This window comes from Oryctolagus cuniculus, chromosome 21 (genome assembly GCF_051225735.1).
Source record: "Oryctolagus cuniculus isolate XC-2025 breed Fujian yellow rabbit chromosome 21, ASM5122573v1, whole genome shotgun sequence".
NCBI classification, from domain to species: domain Eukaryota; kingdom Metazoa; phylum Chordata; class Mammalia; order Lagomorpha; family Leporidae; genus Oryctolagus; species Oryctolagus cuniculus.
Genome location: NC_142887.1, coordinates 4,326,035 through 4,353,271, shown reverse-complemented (window position 1 = coordinate 4,353,271; position 27,237 = coordinate 4,326,035). Strand labels below are relative to the sequence as shown.

Here is a 27,237-nt window from a genome sequence, read left to right as displayed (position 1 = left end):
GGCAAAAAACTTTTCAGAGTAGTTTATTCAGGGAAGTAGGACTAGTTTAGAAAGAAGGGAGTAATGCTTTTTTTTTTTTTTTACAGGCAGAGTGGACAGTGAGAGAGAGAGAGAGAGAGAGAGAGAAAGGTCTTCCTTTGCCATTGGTTCACCCTCCAATGGCCACCATGGCTGGCGCACTGCACTGGTCTCCCATGGGGTACAGGGCCCAGGCACTTGGGCCATCCTCCACTGCACTCCCGGGTCATAGCAGAGAGTTGTCCTGGAAGAGGGGCAACCAGGACAGAATCCGGCGCCCCGACTGGGACTAGAACCCCGTGTTCCGGCACCGCTAGGTGGAGGATTAGCCTATTGAGCTGCGGCGCTGGCCAAAAGCATTTTTAAAGGTACACTGAGAGAGAGTCAGAGGGAGAGAGAGAGAGAGAGAGATCTCCATCTACTGTTTTATTTCCCAAATGGCTGAAATATCTAGGGTGAGCCAGAATGAAGCCAGAAACCAGGAACCCCACCTGGACTCCCACATAGGGTTCCAGGCACATGGGTCATCTTCCTCTGCCTTTCCAAGTGCATTACAAGGAGCCTGAATATCAGGAAGCTGGAGTAGAAGAGCATCCATGACTTATATTAGGCTGTTATGGGATGCTGGCGCTCCAAGCAACAGCTTAACCTATAGAACCACAACACTGCCTATCCCATGTATTATTATAATACAAAGATTTATATTCTGATATTCTGATTTTAAAATGATAATTTAGAGTTAGTAGAACATAAAAAAGGATATTATGTAATAACTGAGGAAATGCAAATAAAATTTAGTCTTTAGTTAATGATGTATCAGTGTCAAGGCCAGTGTTGTGACACAGTGGGTTAAGCTACTGCTTACAATGTAAGAAATCCCACATGGGTGTTGGTTGAAATCCCAGCTGCTCCACTTCCAATCCAGGTCACTGCTATTGCACCTCAGAAAGTAGCAGAATGTGACCTAATGTTTGGGTCCCTGCCACTCATGTGGGAATCCAGATAGAGTTTTGGGCTGTTGGCTTTGGCTTGTGACAGCCACACTCATTGATTTGTGGAGTGTGCTAATGGATGCAAGGGCTCTCCATCCCTTCCTCTAAGTAAATCCACCTACCAAATTTAAATAAACCTTTAAAAAAGAAAATAGTATGTAAATAGTACCACATTAGTTGGGATAAGTATATCATGTTAATATGAGAAGGTAGTAAGAGTGGAGAGAGATAGAGAGATATCTTCCATATGTTGTTCTATCTCCAGATGGCTACAACAGTTCAGGCTGGGATACATTGAAGTCAGGAGTCAGGAGCTTCATCTGGGTCTCCCATGTGAGTGACAGGGGCCCAAAAAAATTGAGCCTTTTTCTTTTCTTTTCTCAGTCCATTGTCAGTCAGAGAGATGGATTGGAAGTGGAGAAGCTGGGGCACAAATCTGCACCCATATGGGATGCTGCCATTGCTTATTATGGCTTTACTCATGGCACCATTATGTTGGTCCTTCTATAATTTCTTTTAGCTATTGGAAGCTATAACTATCCAGTTCATTTTTTTGCTTTTATAAAAACTACAAGACATAATAAAAATGCCATAATGTCAGATGGTTTCTTTTTCTTGGCAGAAAAAAATTATATGGATACTTTTTTTTTCATTTTTCATTCCTCTATGTCCAAAGTTGTAGGTAGGCTATATTATAAGGTCTATCACATCTTCTGAACTAGAAAAATGCTTATGCCATTTTTCTTCTAGCTGTAGCAACAAAGAAAACAGTCTCATGTGCTATGTAAGAGTCCACAAAAGATGATGAAGTAATTTATGAGACAGCAGCAGCAGCCTCCCATCTAGGGAGGTGAATAGGATTCGCTGGACACAAAACTTTTGCATTCTTCCAGCATCTTTTAAACTAAATCCAAGCATTCATTTACAGGGTTAGCCACTGCACAACCTGGTCCTTCCTTAGGAAAATGAAAACACATTTTAAAAAACCAAATGTCAACACTTTTGAGAAAAGAAGTCAACAACTTTCTTTTCTTTCTTTCTTTCTTTTTTTTTTTTTTTGAGAGGCAGAGTTAGACTGTGAGAGAGAGAGACAGAGAAAAAGGTCTTCCTTCCATTGGTTCACCCCTCAATGGCCACTATAGCTGGCGTGCTGTGCTGATCTGAAGCCAGGAGCCAGGTGCTTCCTCTTAGTCTTCCATGTGGGTGGATCATCCTCCACTGCCTTCCTGGGCCACAGAGAGAGTCGGACTTGAAGAGGAGCAACCAGGACTAATACCTGGTGCCCCAGCTGTGTCTAGAACCTGGAGTACCAGTGCCACAGTGGAGGATTAGCCTAGTGAGCTGTGGCGCCAGCCAACTTTCTTTTACAGGAGAAATATCCCCCTTTTTATCCAAAAGCATGGATTTACACATGTAAAAATGTGTAATTGAAAAGAAATTGTGGTGGTTTATTCACACATAAAATGAACCTTGTAATCCTCTCTTTGTTTCTTTAACAGCAAAATCTATGTCACAGGATGAGCCAGGATTCAAATATATAAATATGTGTCACTTTTTAACATCTCTTTTCATTTCAAATTAGAATGCAGATTTGGGATATACCATCACAGTCTCAAATGGGCTTAACATGTAGTGGCTGAATCTGCAAGACAATTTTATTTTTTTATTGAAATAAATCACTTTATTTTTGAAAAATAAAGCATTTAAGGACAAATCAAAATGCCTCAGTAACCATATATCCAACTAAACCTTCATCTATTTAAATGAGTTATATATGCTGCCAACTACTAACCTTTATTTCACTCACACTAGAGCAATAAATCTTCTGTACTTATGTATCTTCCTCGCCCAATTATTCAAAGGAAAAAAACTCGAAATGATTAGCAAAGAAAAATGGAGGAATTAACACCCTTTTTAATTTGTTTTAAACATTTTTAAGGTTTAAAAAGTTTAAAGTTTGTAATTCCTAGTAGTAAAACATTATCTGAATGAATACCCTAATGACAAACCACTGTCAAATGCTTCAGCTGCATTTGGTGCAGATGGGTAGGGATTATCTTCAAAGCACCCCAGCTCTCTGATGAGAAGATCAGAGGTACACTGGTTTGTATTATTGCGACATCCATTAGGTGATCTGGGCTGCTTTTCCTTCAGCAAGGGCTTTGTCAGAAGGGCATTATGTTTGACCTCCAAATTTGGCTGACAATCTACTGATAAGATTCATAACCTTGGGGTTACTCTGGTATTTCGACATATTTGCAGGGTTCTGGGCCACATCCTGGAAAGCCACCATAACTTCTGGATCCTGCATGGCTGCAAGAACCTCTGGCTCACTAAGGATTTCATTGAGGCCAGGCATTCCTGCCATTCCAGGCATGGGCCTTCCCATTCCAGGCATTCCTCCAGGAAAATTTCCAGGCATCCCCCCAGGAAAGCCACCTGGAAAAGAGCCATACTGAGCTCGATTGTCGTCTGGCTTCTTCCTCCCTCTGGGCGCGCTCATGCTCTTCTCAAGCCTTCTTGAGTCTTTCCATTCTTTCTTTGATCTCTCGTTCTTCACGTTTTCGCTCATACTTTCTCCGATGTTCTGCAATTTTCTGGGCCCTGGGTTGAACTTCCTTCAGCACTGCACTGGCATCTTCACCATAATCCAGTTTGCAGGCAAGGGCCAGATCATGGGCGACTTCTTCCCAGTGGCCCAGAAGTCTGTGTGCTTTCCCTCGCCACTTGTAAGGCTTAGCTGAATCAGGATTTATGTCAATGGCTCTGTCACAGTCTCGGATGGCGGCATTTGGCTTCTGTAATTTGACGAAGACACTTGCTCTCTTGGCGTACAGAATGGCCAAGCAAGGATTTAGCTTGATGGCATCTGTGAACAGGTCTATGGCTTTCTGCAGTTCACCATCATTTAGGGCTTCAATGGCAGCCCCTTTCTTCTCATTTGCCTGGTCCATCATCTCCTCAGTTATCTCTACGTTTTCATCTCCCATTTCCTGAGGCACATCAGTGTCTGGTTCAATTACACCTTCATTGTCAATTTCTAGATCACTTTCCTCACTTGACGGCTTGTCTGTCTGTATGGTCTCCTCCGCCTTCTTACTATCTGTTTTTTCTTCCTTGATATTTTCTTCTGATTTAGCTTTATGGGTAGCAGGTGGTACTTTACCCCCCATGCTCTCCACCCACTCTCTCAGGAAGCGCATCTCTTCCGTGTGCAGGACGCTCGGGTCCTGCTTACATAACTTCACGAAGGCCCGGAGCTCGTTCACTTTGCGGGGATCCATGGTCGGCAGGCGGCGGCTGGTGGCCCCGATTCCAGGCCCGGGCGCTGGCTCAACGTGACCGCATTAGTAGGGGCTGCAAGACAATTTTAAAAGCCCTTCAGTCACCCATACTTGTATGTAGTCTTTTTGTTTGGAACAAAAGGTGGAGAATTGACAAGTACTACCACTTAAGCACCTGTTTGAAATTAAACATCAACCTTCAGTGTGTAAAGTAATTTCTTTATAATTAGGCAAACTGCAACAGAAGATTCCTATCAGTTGCTTCTTTATTTCTGGGGAAGTCAGCAGGCCAGCTGAATGCCAAGGGATTCTCTGTTGAATCGAAGAGGTGAAACAAAAGAAAAGCAGTCTTTTCTATCCCAAATCATGAAGGTAATGTACAAAGAAATATCCATACTTCAAGAATGGGGAAAGTGACTGGACAAAGGAAGCAGGACTACCCACTCTAGGAGTCAACACAGAAGCATTTGCCAAATCCTGAGTTCAGCACCTTGTTTTTTATATGAATAAAAAGCACCTAAATGTCGAAGAAAATGTTCTTCCTGTGATAAGGAACTGCCTGCTCGCCCCTTATTGTCACCTTTCTTCCCTCCCCTTACAGGGCCCAACTGCTATACTTCGCCTCCTGGAGGCCATGCACCTCCAGCCCAGAGGCCATCAAGCCACAGTGTGCCTCACTCCCATCTTTGCTCTCCAGGTCATTTTATTTTATCATTTTGAATAAACATTTATGCACTAGATTAGGAGAAAACACAGTAAATATTTTATTTTACTTTCATTTAACTCTTATCACATTCCGTTTTGTGACCTGCCATCTAAATATGTTTCTTTTTCTTTGATAAATTCCTTTCTTGTTAATTTGTCTAAGAGACAAAGTATTCCTGTCCACTGATTTACTACCCAAATGCCCACAGATGCCATGGTAAGAACCATGGCAAAAGCTGGTTGGTGAAAACTCCATACCAGTTTTCCATGTGAATTTCATGAACCCAATCACTTGGGCCATCATCACTGTTTGCCAGAATCTGAATTAACAGGAAGCTGGAGTCAGAAACAATATTTATATCCAGGAATGAAGCTCAGATACTCCAATAAGGGATACAGGCTTTTTTACTCTTAGGCAAAATGACCTATATTTTAAGTGAGACACAGATACAAAGTTGATGAAGCTGTGTATAATTTGATAGCAGTATTTGTTAGATTTGGAATAGCTCAGGATCTGTCCTTTCTTACTGCCAGAAAGGAGAGATGGGAAAAGGAGAAAGAGGCCAACGTTAACAGAGACGATTTGCTTTATTGAAGCAAAGAGGTGATGACAGTCTCCAGAGATGGCACCGTAGGATGGACACAGGTCTGGGCTTTTATTTGTTCTGGTTGTTGAAGAAACTTGGCACCAGGAGCTCTCCAGAAGCCTTCAAGACCTTTCACTTACCTAGTTTTGTGAGCCATTTTGCCAATGACTAGAGAGACCATGAGCAGATCTCCCACCATGTATGGGGGGAGAGAAAGTAGGGAAAGGGCAACATGTCCTTTATTCTGGCTTTTGTAATTTCATTGATTTTTCTCCAGAGCGAAGTCAATGCAAGTTCCCTAGAGCAAGACAGGGTTGACCAGATGTCTGGTTGTTGAGTAAAGAAAGCTGAGGTGAAGTTATCCAGAGATCTTCCTGAAGGACCGTGAGAAAGATGTAGAGTTGGGTTTGAGTAAAGGCCATTAGGGTGGAAGGTGGCTGTGAGGCAGGTCCTGCTCAAGTAGGGTGGTTAATTTCGTTAGTCTGAGTGAGGTGAGACCGTTGGGGTGGCCATATGTCATGAGTGGGTTAGCACTGGAGTAGGCATTGTGGGAGGGGCTTTTTAAGTCTGGACAGGTGGACCCAAATGGGGCCATTATCTAGTTTAGCTGTGGGGGGAATAAGGAAGAGAACCTTGTGAGGTCCCATCAACTTTGAAGTTAGTGTGGAGTGGGATGGGTCTGAGAAGTAGACCATATCTCCTATAGCCAAAGCTGGCAGGAGGGCACTGTCAGTATATTGCCATAGGCAATATCTGAAAGCTAAAAGGAGGGGAAAGGGCAAATTTGAGGGAAGGGGGGAGAGAGGAAGCTCAAGTCCTGGGACAGCAATGGGTCTGCCAAACATAACTTCAAGGGGACTGAGCTGTAGGGTTTTTTTTTGTTTGTTTGTTTGTTTGGCAGAGTTCTAAGCTTTAGGAGGGCGAAGGATAAAAGTTTTGTCCAATCTAAATGAAGTTTAATACAGAGTTTGGAGAGGGTTTCTTTTAAGGCTCTATTGGTCTTTCAACATTTCCTAATGATAAAGACTATAAGAAATATGAAATTTCCAAGGTGACCTGTTGAGACACCTAGGTGTCTCAAGTCACTGTTGAGTGATTTGTTGGGACACCTGGGTGGTGAATTTGGGTCCATTGAGGTAAGCCAAAATTGATAGCAGTAACAGTGAATAGACAGGTATAAGGATCCTTCCATCTGAGATCAATTCAATTTCCCACCAGTGGCATTTTCAGAATACCAGTTAAATCTGGTTGTAAATCAGGTACGGGTTGATCAGAAAGTTCAAGTGGAAAGACCATCTTGATTTATTCGTTGTTGGGCTGTGTATTTCATTAATCACTGACAGTGCTGGAGGATTTTGTTTTCTTTTTCTTTTTTTTTTAAAGATTTATTTACTTATTTGAAAGTCAGAGTTACACAGAAAGAGGAGAAGCAGAGAGAGAGAGAGGTCTTCCACCTGATGGTTCACTCCCGAGATGGCCACAATGGCTGGAACTGTGCCGATCTGAAGCCAGGAGCCAGGAGCCTCTTCCCAGTCTCCCACATGGTTACAGGGGCCCAAGAACTCGGGCCATCTTCTACTGCTTTCCTGGGCAATAGCAGAGAGCTGGACAGGAAGTGGAGCAGCCAGGTCTTGAACTAGCACCCATATGAGATGCCGGCACTTCAGGCCAGGGCTTTAACCCACTGTGCCACAGTGCCAGCCCCAAGGATATTGTTTTCTAGCTGGTTTTTATGCTGTTACACATGGAAGTGTTTTTCTAATTTCATTTTCAAATAGTTCATTATTAGCATATATATGTGCTTCTGATTTTTAAAATTATTTTAAAATAATTTTTGATTAATGTATACCAGTCATGCATTATTTTGGGTATAGTACAATGTTTGAACACATGTACGCAATAGAAGCTGATTAAACTAGACAACTAATGTTTCCATTTTCTCTTCGTGATTTGAGCCTACCAGTTCCTCTCCTCCAGTTCTTTACATAGTACCTGACATGGTCCACTGTAGTTATCAAACTCTATTATGGAGCAGCAGAAGTTACTTCTGTCTCCCTGTCTTTTTGTAACTGTTATCCAATACTCCTTTATTCCTAGCCTCCTTCCTTCTCAGCCTCTAATAATCACAATTCTATGTTCAGATCCATTATTTTTGTTCACTTCCATATATGACAAGGAATATGTGACATTTATGTCTCTGTTCCTGGCTTATTTCAGTTGATTTAATAATTTTGCAGGACATAACAATATTTTAATTTTTTATCTAAATGATGTTTCCTTGTCCACTGTTTCATTGACAGCTAGATTGGTTCCAAATCATGGCTGCTGTTGAACTGTGTGGTAGTAACTATAGGAAATTTGCTCTTTGATATTCTGATTTCATTTCCTTTTACTATATCACCAGGAGTAAGATAACTATGTCATGTACATACTATTTTCCATAACATATGCACTAATTTACATTTTCACCTGTAGTGTATGAATGTTTTCTTTTCCTACAACTTCTCTAGAATTTATTTATTTTTTTATTTTTTGGTGTAAGATGATTAATATTGTGCCTTTTGTGTTTTTTTCTTTCTCTGTTTGTTTATTAAATATTTGTAAATCTTTGTTTATTTGAAAGACAGAATTATAGAGAGAGGGATAGGCAAAGAGATCTTTCATCAGTTGGCTTGCTGCCCAAAGAGTTGCAATAGCTGGGGCTGGGCCAGCCTGAAGTCAGGAGCTTCATGTAGGTTTCTCACATTACAAGCAGTGTCCCAAGTCCTTGGTCCATCTTATGCTGCATTTTGAGGTGCATTATCAGGTTGCTGAATTGGAAGTGGAGTAACCCAGACTCAAACTGGCACTCATATGGGATGCTGGCATCACAGGTGGCAGCTTAAGTCACTGTGCCACAGTGCCAACCCCTCTTCCTATCAGTTATATTCCTCAATAAAGTCATTAATGTTGGCATCCACTTAATTTAATTTTATTATTCAGTATATTGAAGTTTTTTTTATTCCCACTATTCCTCTCATATTGCTCTTCCCAAAGTCATTAGTGATCAGTGTGTTGCAATTTATGCTTTGAATTCCTCATTTAACAGTACATGCCATTCACATAGCACTTCATTAAAGTTCAACTGTGTGCCAAACCCTCTTCTAGGCACAGAATATAGGCCCTTTTTCTTCATAGTTAATATGACAACATGCAAATAAGAAGATATGAAATACAATTTCATTAAGAACAAATTGTATTATGGAAGTGAACCATAGTAATGGGATAGAGAACTAGTGAGAGCAAAGAAGCACATTAGAAAGAAGCCTCTGACACATTTCCTAGCTCCCTCCTCAAGCACTGCCTCCCTCAGCACACATCAATTCTCATCTCCTTGGCTTTCCTCTGAACTTCTGATTACTCCTTTTCAGTTCACTTTCAGCCTCTTCTGAAATATTGATATTACTCAGATATTTACCATTGCAGTGGTTGTCTTCACACTTTACAAATATGTGTAGTGCCTGGGTAAAGTCATCTACTCATGACTTCACACTTATTAAATAAAGTTGCATTTCTCCTGAGCGTAGAACTCATATATGCAACTCTGATCTTTACAGGTTCCTCAAAATCAATATGAACAAAATTAAAAGTAAAACTTGATTCCCTTTGATAAGCTTTATCTCAGAGTATGTCACTAACATTCACCCTCCTACAAAATGCAAATATTTGGGAGTAATCAGTTCTTTACATTTTTCATTCACTTATCTATCACCAGATGATCCTATTCCTTATCTGTCTTCATATATCTTCATTTTACCTTCCAACTCCCTGGTCCCACCTTCCTTATATCTGCTTTCTCCTACACATATGAAATTGCAATAGTTATCGAATGTGGCTCCCACTCTTGCTCTCAGCTTCAATCGATTCCCCAAGCAGAGTAAAAAACACAATAGCTGTCACCTGACTTCATCTTCACACCTTCACCTAAGCCATTTGACTCCTCCACATCCCATGTCTGCCTACTTCTCTATCTTCACCTTTGTCAGTGGCTCCTGACCTCTACTCTGCTTTAACCACTGTGAACTTTGCTCAATTTTTGGCCTATGACTTTGCCCTGGCTCATGAAAACCAGACTGCATAAATGAATGAAGCTTCTGAGGTCATGATTCCTTGGAGGAATATAATAAAAGACAGAAGGAATAAAACTAAACAAAACAAAAAAATCCTCAGTATATATCAGGTATACTATTTTTTTTTATTTTTATTTATTTATTTTTTTTTTGACAGGCAGAGTGGACAGTGAGAGAGAGAGACAGAGAGAAAGGTCTTCCTTTGCCGTTGGTTCACCTTTCAATGGCCGCTGCGGCCAGCGCGCTGCGGCCGGTGCACCGCGCTGATCCGATGGCAGGAGCCAGGAGCCAGGTGCTTTTCCTGGTCTCCCATGGGGTGCAGGGCCCAAGCACCTGGGCCATCCTCCACTGCACTCCCTGGCCACAGCAGAGAGCTGGCCTGGAAGAGGGGCAACCGGGACAGAATCCGGCGCCCCGACCGGGACTAGAACCCGGTGTGCCGGCACCGCTAGGCGGAGGATTAGCCTAGTGAGCCGCGGCGCCGGCCCGGTATACTATTTTTGCAAGCCACAGAGAAGTGACTAAATAGCAGTTTAGCAGAAGGAAAGTAGTGATACCTACAAGTTTGTGACAAGCTAACAGGCACTGGTCACGATTCTAACAAACCTATTAGAAAGAGTGAGATTTTCTTTAACTCCATGTCGACTCTTCTCTCTGGAGGTGAACAGGGTCTTCTAAACCCACTTGTTGCAACATTAAAAACCTGACCATTGTGTTCTCTCACAGGTTTTGGTACCTCATATTGTGGTTGGATTCACATTTTCCTAATGGCTTGTGACATTCAGCATATACACATATGTTTTGATCATTTATGTTTCTTCTTCTGAGAAATGTCTATTCTAACTTTTGCCCATTTCTTAACTGTAGTATTTTTTTTCTGGAGTTTCTCCAGTCTATATATATTCTCGATATCAATCCTTTGTTATATTCTTAGTTTTTAAATGTTTTTTGCCATTCTGTTCATTGTATCTTAACTCTGATGAATACTTCGCTTTAATGAAGTGTCTTAGCTTAATAACATCAAATTTGTTTTTATATTTGTCATTTGTGATTTTGGAATCTTATCCAAAAACTGTTGCCTATTCCAATGTTTTATAGTTTGCCTGTGTTTACTTAGTTTTTGGTCTTTATGATTTTTGATTCACTGTGAGTTGACTTTTACATAGTGTAAGAAGTGTTGGGGTTTGTTTTCAGTCTTCTACATATGGATAATCAATTTCCTCTGGACCATTTGATAAAGAGGTAATTTTCCTATGTGTTTTGGTTTCTTTGTGAAAGATGAATTGCTTGTGGAAATGTGGGATTATTTCTGGGCTGTCTTCTGTTCCGTTGAACTATGTGTCTGTTTTTATGTCAGTGCTTACACTGTTTTTGTAATATGTTTTGAAATCAGGTATTGTGTTGCCTTTAAATTTGTTATATTTCTCATGATGGCTTTGACTATTTGGGAGTTTTCTGATGTCAAATAACTTTTAGTTTTTTTTTCTAGTCCTGTGAAGAATTTGTTTTCTCTTGAAGAAGATTTATTTATTTGAAAGGCAAAGTAACAAAGTGAGTCAGAGAGTGAAAGAGCTTTGTCAACTATTGGTTCACTTCTCCAGTGGCAAAAACAGTTGGACTGAGCCAGGTCAAATCCAGAGTCTGGAACACCATCTAGATCTCTCACATTGGTGGCAATGATGCAGGAACGTGCATCTTCTGCTTTCCCAAAAAAAACTAGCAGGGAACTGGATCAAAAGTAGAGCTATCAAGACTTGTACGATGTCCTGAAATGGGTTACAGGCATTGTAGGTGGCAACTTAGCCAGTTTTTCCACAGTGCTATTCTCTCTGTAAAGAATTCCATTGGTGTTTTGATGCAAATGGCATTAAATGTGCACATTACTTTGGACTGTATATAAATTTCAATTATATAAATTATTTCAATCTAAGACCATGAGACATCTTCCCAATTTTTGTATATTTAATTTCTTTCATCATTTTTATGTGTTTTTATTGTAGAGGGCTTTCATATCCTGGGTTAAACTTATTGCATGGTATCTGATTTTCTTATGACAATTGTAAATATCTTTGTTATACTTTGTTTCCCACTGAGTTCATTATATACAAAAGTGCTACTTATTTCATTTTGTAGTTTCAATTTTACTAAGTTCATTTGTCAGTTCCATATTTCTCATGATGATGTTCTTGGGTTTATTTACATATAGAACCATGTTATCTGCAAACAGAAATATTAATTTGAGTTTTTACTTTCTTATTTGAACATATATATTATTTCTTATCTTCTTTGATTGCATTCATTTGAATCATTTCCTCTTTATCTTAGTCTAGCTAGAAAATTATTTTTCACAAAGAATCTGCTCTTCATTTTATTAATTTGAATATTGTTTAAGATTCTTCCTTATTTATTCTGCTGTGATCTTATTTTTTAACTTTTATTTAATGAATATAAATTTCCAAAGTACGACTTATGGATTACAATGGCTTCCCCCCATAACGTCCCTCCCACCCACTACCCTCCCCTTTCCCACTCCCTTTCCCCTTCCATTCACATCAAGATTCATTTTCAATTATCTTAATATACAGAAGATCAGTTTAGTATAAATTAAGTAAGGATTTCAACACTTTGCTCCCACACAGAAACATAAAGTGAAAAATAATTGATGATTTTTTTAAATGATGATGAAATCAGATCAGACCTATTGTCATTTTTAATCCCAGTGAGAGTCAAGTTGGGAGTTGATAATTTCTTTTTTTTTTTTTTTACAGAAGATCAGTTTAGTATGCATTAAGTAAAGATTTCAACAGTTTGCACCCCCATAGAAACTCAAAGTGAAATATACTGTTTGAATACTCGTTATAGCATTAAATCTCAATACACAGCACATTAAGGACAGAGATCCTACATGAGGAGTAAGTGCACAGTGACTCCTGTTGTTGACTTTACCAATTGACACTCCTGTCTATGGCATCAGTAGTCTCCCTATGCACCAGTCATGAGTTTCCAAGTCTATGGACCCCTCTGAGTTCTCCGACTATTATCATGTTTAGACAAGGTCATAGTCAAAGTGGAGGTTCTCTCCTCCCTTCAGAGAAAGGTACCTCCTTCTTTGAAGACCTATTCTTTCCACTGGGATCTCATTCACAGAGATCTTTTTGCCAGAGTGTCTTGGCTTTCCATGCCTGAAATACTCTCATGGGCTTTTCAGCCAGATCCGAATGCCTTTAGGGCTGATTCTGAGGCCAGAGTGCTATTTAGGACATCTGCCATTCTATGAGTCTGCTGAGTATCTCGCTTCCCATGTTGGATCACTCTCCCCTTTATTTATTCTATCAGTTAGTGTTAGCAGGTACTAGACTTGTTTATGTGCTCCCTTTGACTCTTAGTCCTTTCACTATGATCAATTGTGAACTGAAATTGATCACTTGGACTAGTGAGATGGCATTGGTACATGCCACCTTGATGGGGTTGAATTGGAATCCCCTGGTATGTTTCTAACTCTACAATTTGAGGCAGGTCAGCTTGAGCATGTCCCAAATTATACATCTCTTCCCTCTCTTATCCCCACTCTTATGTTTAACAGGGATCACATTTCAGTTAATTTTCAACACTTAAGAATAACTGTGTGATAATTACAGAATTAAACCAGTCATATTAGTAGACAGACAAAAAAATACTAAGGGATAATGTATTAAGTTGTTCATTAACAGTCAGGGATATGCTGATCAAGTCACCGTTTCTCATAGTGTCCATTTTACTTCAGGAGGTTTCCTTTTTGGTGTTCAGTCAGTTGTCACCGATCAGGGAGAACATATGGTATTTGTCCCTTTGGGACTGGCTTGCTTCACTCAGCATGCTGTATTCCAGATTCCTCCATTTTGTTGCAAATGACTGGATTTCGTTGTTTCTTACTGCGGTATAGTATTCTAAAGAATATATATCCCATAATTTCTTTATTCATTCTACCGTTGATGGGCATTTAGGTCGGTTCCAGGTCTTAGCTATTGTGAATTGAGCTGCGATAAACATTAGGCTCAGACCGCTTTTTTGTTTGCCAATTTAAATTCCTTTGGGTAAATTCCAAGGAGTGGGATGGCTGGGTTGAACGGTAGGGTTATCTTCAGGTTTCTGAGGAATCTCCAGACTGACTTCCATAGTGGCTTGACCAGTTTGCATTCCCACCAACAGTGGGTTAGTGTCCCTTTTTCCCCACATGCTCGCCAGCATCTGTTGTTGGTAGATTTCTGAATGTGAGCCATTCTAACCGGGGTGAGGTGAAACCTCATTGTGGTTTTGATTTGCATTTCCCTGGTTGCTAGTGATCTTGAACATTTTTTCATGTGCCTGTTGGCCATTTGGATTTCCTCTTTTGAAAAATGTGTATTGAGGTCCTTGGCCCATCTCTTAAGTGGGTTGTTTGTTTTGTTTTTGTGGAGTTTCTTGATTTCTTTGTAGATTCTGGTTATTAACCCTTTATCTGTTGCATAGTTTTCAAATATTTTTTCCCATTCTGTCGGTTGTCTCTTCACTCTCCTGACTTTCTTTTGCAGTACAGAAACTTCTCAATTTGATGCAATCCCAATAGTTGATTTTGGCTTTGACTGCCTGTGCCTCCCAGGTCTTTTCCAGAAATTCTTTGGCTGTGCCAATATCTTGAAGGGTTTCTCCAATGTTCTCTAATAACTTGATGGTGTCAGGTCATAGATTTAGGTCTTTAATCCACGTTGAGTGGATTTTTGTGTAAGGTGTAAGGTAGGGGTCTTTCTCCATGCTTCTGCATGTGGAAATCCAGTTTTCCCAGCACCATTTATTGAATAGACTGTCCATGCTCCAGGAATTGGTTTTAGATCCTTGATCAAATATGAGTTGGCTGTAGATTTTTGGGTTGATTTCTGGTGTTTCAATTCTGTTCCTGGTCTATCCATCTGTTTCTGTACCAGTACCATGCTGTTTTGATTACAACTGCCCTGTAGTTTGTCCTGAAATCTGGTATTGTGATGCCTCCAGCTTTGTTTTTGTTGTACAAGATTGTTTTAGGTATTCGAAGTCTCTTGTGCCTCCATATGAATTTCAGCATCATTTTTTCTAGATCTGAGAAGAATGTCTTTGGTATCCTGATTGGAATTGCATTGAATTTATAAATTGCTTTTGGGAGAATGGACATTTTGATGATGTTGATTCTTCCAATCCATGAGCATGGAAGATTTTTCCATTTTTTGGTATCCTCTTCTACTTCTTTCTTTAAGATTTTGTAATTCTCATCGTAGAGATCTTTAACATCCTTGGTTAAGTTTATTCCAAGGTATTTGATTGTTTTTGTAGCTATTGTGAATGGGATTGATCTTAGCAGTTCTTTCTCAGCCGTGGCATTGCTTGTGTATACAAAGGCTGTTGATTTTTGTGCATTGATTTTATACCCTGCCATTTTGCCAAACTCCTCTATATGTTCCAATAGTCTCTTAGTAGAGTTCTTTGGATCCTCTAAGTAAAGAATCATATCGTCTGCAAAGAGGGATAGTTTGAGTTCTTCCTTCTCAATTGGTATTCCTTTAATTTCTTTTTCTTGTCTGATGGCTCTGGCTAAAACTTCCAGAACTATGTTAAATAGCAGTGGTGAGAGTGGGCATCCCTGCCTGGTGCCAGATCTCAGTGGAAATGCTTCCAACTTTTCCCCATTCAATAGGATGCTGGCTGTGGGTTTTTTATAAATTGCTTTGATTATATTGAGGAATGTTCCTTCTATACCCAATTTGCTTAGAGTTTTCATCATGAAATGGTGTTGACTCTTATTAAATGCTTTCTCTGCATCAATTGAGATAATCATATGGTTTTTCTTTTGCAGTCTGTTAATGTGGTGAATCACATTGATTGATTTGCGAATGTTGAACTATCCCTGCATACCAGGGATGAATGCCACTTGGTCTGGGTGGATGTTTTCACTGATGTGTTGTTGTACTCTATTGGCGAGAATTTTATTGAGGATTTTTGCATCTATGTTCATCAGGGATATTGGTCTGTAATTTTCTTTCAGTGCTGCATCTTTCCCTGGCTTAGGGATTAAGGTGATGCTGGCTTCATAGAAAGAATTTGGGAGGATTCCCTCTTTTTCGAGTGTTCTGAATAGTTTGAGAAGAATTAGTTCTTCTTTAAATGTCTGGTAGAATTCAGCAGTGAATCCATCTGGTCCTGGGCTTTTCTTTGTTGGGAGGGCCTTTATTACTGTTTCAATTTCTGTTTCAGTTATGGGTCTATTTAGGTTTTCGATTTCTTCATGGTTCAATTTTGGTAGATTGCATGTGTTCAGGAATCTATCCATTTCTGATAGATTTTCCTGTTTGCTGGCATACAAGTCCTTGTAGTAATTTCTGATGATTCTTTTTATTTCTGTGGTGTCTGTTGTTTCCTTTTTCATCTCTGATTTTATTGATTTGGGTCTTTCCTCTTCTTTTTTTAGTTAGTTGGGCCAATGGGGTGTCAATTTTGTTTATTTTTTCAAAAAACCAGCTTCTCGCTTGGCTGATTTTTTGTAGTGTTTTTTTTTTTTTGATTCAATCCTGTAAATTTCTTCTCTGATTTGGGTTTGGTTTGCTGCAGTTTTTCTAGGCCCTTGAGATGCGCTGCAAGCTCATTTATTTGGTACCTTTCCAATTTCTTGATATAGGCACCTATTGCTATAAATTTGTCTCTCAATACTGCTTTTGCTGTATCCCATAAGTTTTGATATGTTGTGTTGTTGTCTTCATTTACTTCCAGAAAGTTTTTGATTTCTCTTTTGATTTCTTGAATGACCCAGTGTTCATTCAGGTGCATGTTGTTCAGTTTCCATGTGTTTGCATACTTTCTGGGGTTTCCTGATTTGCTAATTTCCAGCCTCATTCTGCTGTGGTCTGAGAAGCTGCATGGTATGATTCTAATTCTTTTAAATTTGCTGAGACTTGCCTTATGGCCTAGTATGTGATCAATCCTAGAGAAGGTCCCATGCACTGCTGAGAAAAATGTGAAGTCTTTAGATGTAGGATTGAAAGTTCTGTAGATATCTGTTAGATCCATTTGGGCAATAGTGTTGATTAAATCTGCTGTTTCCTTGTTGATCTTCTGTCCGGATGATCTGTCTATTTCTGAGAGTGGATTATTGAAGTCCCCCAGTACTGTTGTACTGGAATCTAAATCTCCCTTTAAGTCCCTTAACATATCTTTTAAATAGCCCAGTGCCCTGTAATTAGGTGCATATACATTTATAATAGTTACATCTTCCTGTTGAATTGAACCCTTAATCATTATATAGTGTCCCTCTTTGTCTCTCTTAACAGTTTTCTTATTAAAGTTTATTTTGTCTGATATTAATATGGCTACACCTGCTTTTATTTTGGTTTCTGATGGCATGGAATATCTTTTTTCAACCTTTCACTTTCAGTCTGCATGCCTCTTTGTTAGAGAGGTGTGTTTCTTGTAGGCAACAATAATTGGGTTGTGTTCTTTGAGTCAATCAGCCAAACGGTGTCTTTTAACTGAAGAATTCAGACCATTAATGTTTAATGTGACTATGGATACGTAGTGACTTTGCCCTGCCATTTTCCCGGAGATATTTTCTAGTATATGCTTTGAGCTTCCCATGCTCTTTTACTGGTGGGTGTTCTTCCTTTACCTTCTTTCATATTGATGGCCATGTTTCTGTGTTTCTGAGTGTAGCACATCTTTAAGTATCTTTTGCAGTGCCGGACGAGTGGCCACAAAGTCTTTCGTGCCGGACGAGTGGTCACAAAGTCTTTCAATTTCTGTTTGCTATGAAAGGTCTTTATTTCACCTTTTAGGTGAAATTTCACATTTTAGGATCTTTTCTTTATGTTTCACTGTGGTAAGTTTAATTACCACGTGTCGTGGTGAGGATCTCTTTTGGTCATGTTTATTGGGGGTTCTATGAGCTTCCTGTACTAGGATGTCTCTGTCCTTCTCCAAACCTGGAAAGTTCTCTGCTAGTATCTCACTAAAAAGGCCTTCTAATCCTTTCTCTCTCTCCATGCCTTCAGGAAGTCCTAGAACCCGAATGTTGGTTTTTTTTTAATAGTATCCTGTAGATTCCCAACAATATTTTTTAGATTTCTAATTTCCTCTTCTTTACTTTGGTTTGACTGTATGTTTTCCTGTGCTCTATCTTCTAAGTCTGATATTCTCTCTTCTGCTTCACCCATTCTGTTTTTAAGGCTTTCTAATGTGTTTGTCATTTGATCTATTGAGCTCTTCATTTCATTTTGATTTCTCTTCACTATTACACTTTCCTGTTCTACTAGTTTCTGCGTTTCATTTTGATTCTTCCTTAAAATTTCATTTTCACGAGACAGATTTTCAATCCTGTCCAATAAGGATTTCTGTAGTTCAAGGATTTGCTTTTGAAAACTTCTAAATGTTCTTATCATAAATTTTTTGAAATCTGTATCTTGCGTTTCTTCTATCTCATCATCTTCATAATCTTGGTTTGGGGTGTTTTGTTTATTTAGAGGCATCATAGTGTCATCGTTGATCTTGTTCCCTCGATTTCTGTGTTTGTTGCTTGGCATAGTTAATTCTTCTTTCATCACTGTGCGTTTTTTTATTTATTTATTTTTTATTTTATACTATGTCCGTGTTATGTGGACTGCCTGTTGTTGGAGGAGCCTTGGAGGCTTGAGATGGGTGTGGCCTGAGAGCTCTGCTTGGTTCTTCCTGGTTATGGGTGTGCAATGGTGACACCCTCAGGTTATGCGTGGTAAATCTCTATTTATTTATCTATTTATTTATTTAATTTATTTAATTTATTCAGGGGGTAAGTAATACTGCACGGCATGGCTGTGCAGAATTGATGGTATTTAGCTTCCAGTCTCTGGCTTCTACCCAAAGAGTCTGTGTAGGCTGCTCTGGACTCCCACTGGGTTGCCTAGGCTACTGAATTGTAGTGACTCAGTTCCTTAGCTCTCCCCTATTGATATGTAAATCCAGAGAGGGGGCCTGCTCTTTGTCTCTTGCAAATTCTTCAATCCTTGCAGCCTTGCAACCTTTGCAAGGTTGGGGGAGAGAGAACCCCCAAGCTTTTTTGTTTTCCTTCTTTCCGGTAGTGAGTCTGCTGTTCTTTCTGGCCCCCCTCTAGATTCTGACCGCTGTTTCCCCGCCAATGTCTCGGGTTATTGAGCTCACCTCCCCTTCCAGCGCTGATGTGTGTACTCGGAGCCCTGGACGTCCCAATTCTCCCCGCTGGTGTCTATGTGACATGCACTCCCCTTCCTGCACTGGCGCGCAGACCCTGCAGCTCCCGCAGCACCCGCAGCTCCCGCAGCTCGGCTTCCGTGCGGTGGGCGACCTTGTTCTCCCAGTAGGTCCTCCGATTCACAGCCACTTGATCCAGAAGAGTTTCCTCTGCAATATTTTCCTGGTTCTTTTTTCTGAGGCTACAGTAACTCCCCTTATATTAAACTAAATTTTCCCGGACTATCGGTGCGTGCCCTCACTCTCTGCTGTGATCTTTATTATTCACTTTTTCTACTGTCCTTGGATTTGATTCTTTTTTTTTCTGGGTCCTTGAGAAGGATAGTAACTTGCTTATGTGTTATCTTTCTTGAGTTTCTAGATGTTTGGCCATCTGAAGTTATAATTTTCATTTCTATATTTCTCTGATAACTGTGGCAACCTTCTACTTGACTGCAGGAAATGCTGGAAGAAATGAGACTGTATTAATTTGCTAACAAAATTCCACAGATAATATGACTTAGATGATTAAAAGTTACTTCTCAGGGTTGTGGAGGTTGAAAATACCAGATCAAATTTATAACAGGTTTGATGTTATCAGGGGTTTTTCTCCCAATGGACCTCACCCATATGATATCATTTGACCTGCTTAAATGTACTTTCTCTAGGATGAGTCACATTGGTGGTTAGCAATTCAAGCTATGAGTTTTAGGGAGACACATTTCAATCCATAACACTTAAAGGGTCTTACTCATAGACAGCCATCTCCGGGGAAGACAAAGAATTTGCAATTAGTGTTAGAATTTTTCACAGTATTACTCTCAGAACTATTGTCATTACAAGTTGTGCATGCATACACACATACAGACACAAAAATGCTTGTATACATAAACACATACTACAATGGAAATGCCTGATGGTTGTGTACAGGTAACATCAATATAATTATCCATAAGATGGCATAATAGCAGATATTAAAAATAGAATTAAAAAGAATGACAACAAAATTTGCAGTTACAAAAATAGTTATGTATATAAACATACATATATATGATATTAAATATTTATGGTTGCTAAAAGATATGTTGGAAATAAAACCTAAACCATACTTTACAATATTACAGACTATTCTACATGAAGGATGTCTTTGTAAAACTGTTCACTGGACTGATGCTGTGGCATAGTAGGTTAAGTCTTCACCTGTAGCACCAGCATCCCATATGGGCACCAATTAGAGTCCCTGTTGCTTCACCTCTGTTTCAGCTCATTGGTAATGGCAGTGAAAGATGGTCAGTTGCTTTGGACTCTGCAACCATGTGGCAGACCCAGAAAAAGCTTCTGGCTCTGGCTTTGGATCAGCCCCGCTCCAGCTGTTGTGGCCATTTGAGGAGTGAACCAGTGGTAGAGACCTCTCTTCTCTCCCTCTCTATGTAACTTTGGCTCTCAAATTAAAAACATCTTTAAAAAATGAAGAAAAACCTTTCACAGTTTAAATCTCTGGTATTTAAAACTAGCACAGGGATATATTATACATAGGAAAGATACATTCTCAAAAATCCTAAATCTAGTGCAGTGTAGCAAAACTTTCACAAATACTTCTGATTTTCTCAGCATTAGATACAGTGAGTCATTTTAGCTTTTCAGTTCTTTGACATCCACTTTTTTTCTGTTTTTTTTTTTTAAATTTTTTTTAATTTAATTTAATTTTTTGACAGGCAGAGTGGACAGTGAGAGAGAGACACAGACAGAAAGGTCTTCCTTTGCCATTGGTTCACCCTCCAATGGCCGCCGCGGCCAGGAGCCAGGTGCTTTTCCTGGTCTCCCATGGGGTGCAGGGCCCAAGCACCTGGGCCATCCTCCACTGCACTCCCTGGCCACAGCAGAGAGCTGGCCTGGAAGAGGGGCAACCGGGACAGAATCCGGCGCCCCAACCGGGACTAGAACCCGGTGTGCCGGCGCCGCTAGGCAGAGGATTAGCCTAGTGAGCCGTGGCGCCGGCCCTTTTTTTTTTTTTTAACTTTTATTTAATAAATATAAATTTCCAAAGTACAGCTTATGGATTACAATGGCTTCCCCCCATAATGTCCCTCCCACCCGCAACCCTCCCCTTTCCCACTCCCTCTCCCCTTCCATTCACATCAAGATTCATTTTCAATTCTCTTTATATACAGAAGATCAGTTTACCATATATTAAGTAAAGATTTCAACAGTTTGCTCCCACACAGAAACATAAAGTGAAAAATACTGTTTGAGTACTAGTTATAGCATTAAATCTCAATGTACAGCACACTAAGAACATCCACTTTTAAAACCTAACACCTTTTCCAAATTTATCACCATGTGTGCTTTTCAAAACATGTGCTGAATTTTACCAGTTTAATGAACATGGAGTGACCTATTACAGGATTTTTAAAAATTGCATTTTAACAGAACATGTAATAAACATCAGCAAAGCCTCCACTACCCATAAATAATACCACGAATCAGTTCTGAGACTGACTTTTTATTCAGTTTAATTTTTAGGTAATTTGTCACTAGATCTGGTAATTACAAATACAATTATTAATTAAGTATATAAGCATTAAAATTTAATGATGTATAGAATTTGGGCATGACAGTGTGTAGCAGTGGGGATACTTTTTTCAGTAAAGTTTATGAGGATTCCTTAAAATCTAAACAAGAAGCTATTATAATAAAATCTTAAAGATATATAAGAAGCAAAGAAATACCACACAAAGTTTAAGATTCAGTAAGAGCAGAGACTTCGTGCTATTTGAGTCTAGGTCTGCTTTCTTCTCCCCTGTCCTGACACAGTGAAATGGAAACACCAAGATCTCTTTCTTGGCTGCTGCCAATGAGGTGGGGAGCAATGAATCTTCATTTGTTCTTTCCCTAGTTACCTGTTGTCTAGAATATATTTTGAGTGAGTATGGTGGAGAGGTAGGGCCCCATCCTATCTGAATGATGGAGGCTCTGTATTTGTCAGGAGAATACATATCTCATCTTCCATTACATGTCATGTCCACAGTAAACATACTGATAAACACAGACCACATTTGTGGTGACTTTTGTTTGGAAGATTTAAGGGTAGAAAAGATGTTTCTCATTCTCTCTGTCTCTCTCTGTTTTTCAAATAATTAATTTTATTTAAAAATAACTCAATCCAAGTCTCTAACATGGCTCAAAGGACCCCACCTACTTAAGGCATTGCTTCCCAGGTGTGCTTTTGTAGGAAATTGGAAATGAATTAGGAGTGGAGCAGTCACTCAAGTGATGATTTGTGGTGAATCTTGGCAAGATCCTATCTCTTCCACAGGTAGACCCCAGGGTTTTCCAGAAGGTTACTCTGTCATGGAAAATCTGAGAGGGTAAATACTTTACAGTGTATCTGTTTCATTCATTTCTTGATATATTATAAGTAAAGCAAGTAAAATGATGAAATCCAGTTTTTTGTGAAGGATGAAGGATGAAGAATGGTGTTATTTGGAATCTTTACTGGAAAGTGTACTACATTAAATATAAATTATGTACATTAGTTTCATTTTAATTTTGGCCAAAAATTTGAAGCTGTAAGTTGCATACTTTCTATAGAATGTCAGGTCTAAAAATACAAGAATTGTTCTAGTCTACACACCTATATGGAATCCTGTGTGATGCTATTGCATTAATAGAAAAATAGCAACTTCAGAATAACTTTCTTGAGTGTAAATATTATTAACAACATAATGTTTATCACTTTAATGACTTCATTTTTGAATAATCACCTGTAAAGTTTTAGTTTTTTTACTTTTGCCTTATTATTTTACAAACTTTGTAGAAAATCCTTTCATTAAACCAATGATAACTTTTATTAACCCTCTGCCACTTAATAGAATGTTTCCCTGTACCTGCTTGTACTGTGCTCAGAGGGATTTGTACCGGACTGGTGCCATGGCTCACTAGGCTAATCCTCCACCTGCGGCACCAGCACTCTGGGTTCTAGTCCCAGTTGAGGCACTGGTTCTGTCCCAGTTGCTCCTCTTCCAGTCCAACTCTCTTCTGTGGCCCAGGAGGGCAGTGGAGGATGGCCCAAGTCCTTCAGCCCTGCACCTGCATGGGAGACCAGGAGGAAGCACCTGGCTCTTGGCTTCAGATCAGTGCAGTGCACCAGCTGGCCATTTGGGAGGTGAACCAATGGAAAGGAGGAGCTTTCTCTCTCTCTCTCTCTCTCATTATCTAACTCTGCCTGTAAAAAAAAAGGATCTGTACTGATATGCAATGTGGGAGAATTACAACAACCTGATTTTAGTGTAGAATTTTATGATATCAAAACAAGTTGATCTCCTTACTGGGGTGGGGAAAAGAGCCCTGGATGGTTCAGAAAAAAAGATACAAAAGAAGGGTGTCCAGATTGGACACCCAAAAGAGAAACTGATTCAAACTTATCTCCAAAAGTGAACAATTAAGAAATTAAGTCTTAAATTTTTACTGAAAAGTGATCCCTGTTAGGAATTTGGAAAACATTATGTTGAGTGAAATAAGCCAATCCCAAAGGGACAAATACCATTTGTTCTCCTTGATAGGTGACACCTAACTGAGCACCAAAAAGGAAACCTGTTAAAGTGAAATGAACACTATGAGAAATGGTGACTTGATCAGCCCTCACCCTGACTCTTGATGAACAGCTTAATATGTTATCCCTCTTAGTATTTTTTTGTTTGTTCTACTTAATACTTTTGGTTGAATACTGTAATCAATACACAATTATTCTTAAGTGCTGAAACTTAACTGAAAAGTGATCACTGTTAAATATAAGAGTGGGAATAAGAGAGGGAAGAGATGTGCAATTCGGGCCATGCTCAAGCTGACTTACCTCAAACAGTAGAGTTAGAAACATAGCAGGGGATTCGAATTCAATCCCATGGAGGTGGCATGTACCAATTCCATCTCACTAGTCCCAGTGATCAATTTCTGTTCACAATTGATCATAATGATAGGATTAAGAACCAAAGGGATCACAGAAACAAGAATAGTGTCTGCAAATACTAGCTGATAGAATCAAAAAGGGAGAGAATGATCCAACATGGGAAGTGAGATACACAGCAGACCCATAGAATGGCAAATGTCCTAACAGCACTCTGGCCTCAGAATCAGCCCTTAAGGCATGCGGATCCGGCTGAAATGCCCATGAGAGTATTTCAGGCATGGAAAGCCAAGACATTCTGGGGAAAAAAAAACCTAAATGAGATCCCAGTGGAAAGAATGGGTCATCAAAGAAGGAGGTACCTTTCTCTGAAGGGAGGAGAGAACTTCCACTTTGACTATTACCTTGTCTAAATATGGTCAGAGTCAGTGAACTCAGGGGGCTTCCATAGCCTTGGCAGCTCATGACAAGAGCCTAGGGTGATTACTGAGGCCATAAACAAGAGTGTCAATTTGTTAAGTCAACAACAGGAGTCACTGTGCACTTACTCCTCATGTAGGATCTCTGTCCTTAGTGTGCTGTACATTGAGATCTAATGCTATAACTAGTACTCAAACAGTATTTTTCACTTTATGTTTCTGTGTGGGAGCAAACTGTTGAAATCTTTACTTAATGCATGCTAAACTGATCTTCTGTATATAAAGAGAATCGAAAATGAATCTTGATGTGAATGGAAGGGGAGAGGGAGTGGCTAAGGGGAGGGTTGCGGGTTGGAGGGACGTTATGGGGGGAAGCCATTGTAATCAATATTCTGTACTTTGGAAATTTATATTCATTAAATAAAAGTTAAAAAAAAGAAATGAAGTCATTGTGCCACAAGACGACAAAAAGATTTGTACACTCTAATCTTTAGTGCACCAGAGTCAAAGATAACAGAGAAATCAAATCAAATGCTCTTTGGAGAGACAACAGGGACATTTCTGACAAGCCTTACTAACCTCTTAGTTGACATCCAGTTCTGTTCACTGCACAACCAATAGAGAATATCAGATAATTCATACTGGAGAGAAAGACTGTGAACGTAAGAAATGTAAGAAAGCTTTCAAGTACCAGTTACATCCTGTTCAAGATGAAGTAATTCATACTAAGGAAAAAGATTATAAATGTGGAGAATGTGGGGCAATCTTTAATAGTAGGTCAGACTTAATGCAGCATGAGAAACTGCACAAAAGCAAAAAAAGTAATGAAAATAAAAATGTGCCTAAAAGTACTCAACTTCAGAGCAGTAATACTGGTGAGAAACCTCATAAATGCAAGCAAGGAATGTGGGAAAACCTTTCCTTCTAGTTCTCAACTTAGAAACCCTATAAATGTAAGGAGTGTGGAAAGGCCTCCCCACCTACTGCACAGCTTAATCTTCATCAGAGAATCCAGACTTACGAGAAATACTATGAGTGTAAGGAATGTGGGAAAGCATTTATCCATCCCTCACACCTTTTTCAACATCAGAGAATCCATGCTGATGAGAAACCACATAAATATAACAAGTGTGGGAAACTTTTTTATGACACACAATTTAGACTTCATCGGATAATTCATACAAGTGAAAGATGCTATGAATGTAAAGAATGTGGAAAAATATATACCTGTGCCTCACAACTAAGTCTACATCAAAGAGTTCATACTGGTGAGAAATCCCATAAATGTAAGGAATGTGGGGGAGCTTTTATCTCTGATTCACATCTTACTCAACTTCAAAGTGTTCACACTGGTGAGAAACCCTATAAATGTAGGAATGTGTAATGGGCTTTCATCTTGGTGCAGAACTAGCTCAACATCAGCTCACACTGGTGAGAAACCCTATAAATGTAAGAATGTGGAATGGGTTTTAGTTGTAGCACAGAACTGGTTCGACATCAAAAGGTTCACACTGGTAAGTGACCCCATAAATGTAAGGAATGTGGGGGAGCTTTTATTGGAAGGTCAGAACTGACTTACCATGAGAGAAATCAGTGGTGAGACCCTATGGATGTAAGGAATGTGGGAAGACTTTTGGTCGTGGCTCAGAACTTAGTCGACACCAGAAAATTCATGCTAGTGAGAAACCCTATGAGTGTAAGAAATATGGGAAGGCCTTTATTCGTGGCTCACACCTTAGTCAACATCAAAGAAGTCATATAGGACGGAGGAGTGAATGGATTTAGGAAGGCTGAAAATTTTTTTTAACTTTTATTTAATGAATATAAATTTCCAAAGTACGATTTATGGATTACAATGGCTTCCCCCACATACCGTCCCTCCCACCCACTACCCTCCCCTTTCCCACTCCCTCTCCCCTTCCATTCACATCAAGATTCATTTTCGATTATCTTAATATACAGAAGATCAGCTTAGTATACATTAAGTAACGATTTCAACAGTTTGCTCCCACACAGAAACATAAAGTGAAAAATAATAGATCATTTTTTTAAATGATGATGAAATCAGATCAGACCTATTGTCATGTTTAATTTCAGTGAGGGTCAAGTTGGGAGTTGATAATTTCTTTTTTTTTTTTTTACAGAGGATCAGTTTAGTATACATTAAGTAAAGATTTCAACAGTTTGCACCCCCATAGAAACACAAAGTGAAATATATTGTTTGAGTACTCATTATAGCATTAAATCTCAATACACAGCACATTAAGGACAGAGATCCTACATGAGGAGTAAGTGCACAGTGACTCCTGTTGTTGACTTTACCAATTGACACTCCTGTCTATGGCATCAGTAGTCTCCCTATGCTCCGGTCATGAGTTTCCAAGGCTATGGAAGCCCTCTGAGTTCTCCGATACTGATCTTGTTTAGACAAGGTCATAGTCAAAGTGGAGGTTCTCTCCTCCCTTCAGAGAAAGGTACCTCTTTCTTTGAAGACCTGTTCTTTCCACTGGGATCTCACTCGCAGAGATCTTTTGCCAGAGTGTCTTGGCTTTCCATGCCTGAAATAGTCTCATGGGCTTTTCAGCCAGATCCGAATGGCTTTAGGGCTGATTCTGAGGCCAGAGTGCTATTTAGGACATCCGCCATTCTATGAGTCTGCTGAGTATCTCGCTTCCCATGTTGGATCACTCTCCCCTTTATTTATTCCATCGGTTAGTGTTAGCAGGTACTAGACTTGTTTATGTGCTCCCTTTGACTCTTAGTTCTTTCATTATGATCAATTGTGAACTGAAATTGATCACTTGGACTAGTGAGATGGCATTGGTACATGCCACCTTGATGGGATTGAATTGGAATCCCCTGGTATGTTTCTAACTCTACCATTTGGGGCAAGTCAGCTTGAGCATGTCCCAAATTATACATCTCTTCCCTCTCTTATTCCCACTCTTATGTTTAACAGGGATCACATTTCAGTTAATTTTTAACACTTAAGAATAACTGTGTA

The 27,237-nt window shown here is 39.5% G+C and overlaps 2 pseudogenes across 1 annotated transcript; one reads left to right on the top strand and one right to left on the bottom strand.

The window, feature by feature from the left end:
• Positions 1-2,663: 2,663 nt before the first annotated feature.
• On the bottom strand, positions 2,664-4,363 carry LOC149119803 (hsc70-interacting protein pseudogene; annotated as a pseudogene). Its single transcript, XR_016227362.1, has one exon. The product of XR_016227362.1 is annotated as a hsc70-interacting protein pseudogene (transcript).
• Positions 4,293-26,018, top strand: LOC138847464 (uncharacterized; annotated as a pseudogene).
• The last annotated feature ends 1,219 nt before the right edge of the window (positions 26,019-27,237 follow it).